This window comes from Sminthopsis crassicaudata, chromosome 2 (assembly GCF_048593235.1).
Source record: "Sminthopsis crassicaudata isolate SCR6 chromosome 2, ASM4859323v1, whole genome shotgun sequence".
In the NCBI taxonomy this organism is placed as follows: Eukaryota; Metazoa; Chordata; class Mammalia; order Dasyuromorphia; family Dasyuridae; genus Sminthopsis; species Sminthopsis crassicaudata.
Window position 1 is genome coordinate 81,317,865 of NC_133618.1, and position 930 is coordinate 81,318,794.

A 930-nucleotide genomic window follows, 5' to 3' on the forward strand; every position below is an offset into this window, starting at 1 on the left:
CATGTTTTATAGTCTGATGAAGACACCCAGATCTTATTATAAGGTTCACCCTGGATTTCTTATCATAGTTTTGAAATGACCTTTGAACAAAAAATTGAGTGGCCTCAGTAAAAAATTCCCTATTCCAATCTTCAACATTCTAGACTATGTATGGTCATAATAAGCCTCATCTTCATCTTTATCCTTGTTTTCTCATACTTCTCTCCTTCTTCTTGTTTCTTTTCTTCCTCCTCTTTTTCCTCCTCCTCGTCTTCCTCCTCCCCCTCTTATTCCTCTTCCTCCTCTTCCCCCTCTACTCCCTTTCTCCCTCTTCCTCCTTCTCTTCCCTCCTCACCCCTCCTCCATCCTCTTCCTCTTCCTCCTCTTTCTTTTCGTCTTTCTTTCTTTCTTTCTTTTCTTTCTTTCTTTCTTTCTTTCTTTCTTTCTTTCTTTCTTTCTTTCCTTTCTTTCTTTCTTCTTTCTTTCTTCTTTCTTCTTTCTTGTCTTTCTTTCTTTCTTCTTTCTTTCTTTCTTCCTTCCTTCCTTCCTTCCCTTCCTTCCTTCCTTCCTTTCCTCCCTCCCTCCCTCCCTCCTCCCTCCCTCCCTCCCATCATCCTCCTCTCTCTCTTTCTCCTCTTTCTTCTTTCTTCTTCTTTCTTTCTTTCTTCTTCTTTCTTTCTTTCTTTCTTTTCTTTCTTTCTTTCTTTCTTTCTTTCTTTCTTTCCTTTCTTCTCTTTCTTTCTTTCTTTCTTCTTTCTTTCTTTCTTTCTCTTTGTTTCCTTCTTTCTTTCCTTTCTTTCTTTCTCTTTCTTTCTTTCTTCTTCTTCCTTCTTTCTTTCTTCCTTTCTTCTTCCTTTCTTCTTCCTTCCTTTCCTTTCCTTCCTTCCTTCCTTCTCTTCCTTCCTTCTTCCTTCCTTCCTTCCTTCCTTCCTTCCTTCCTTCCTTCCTTCC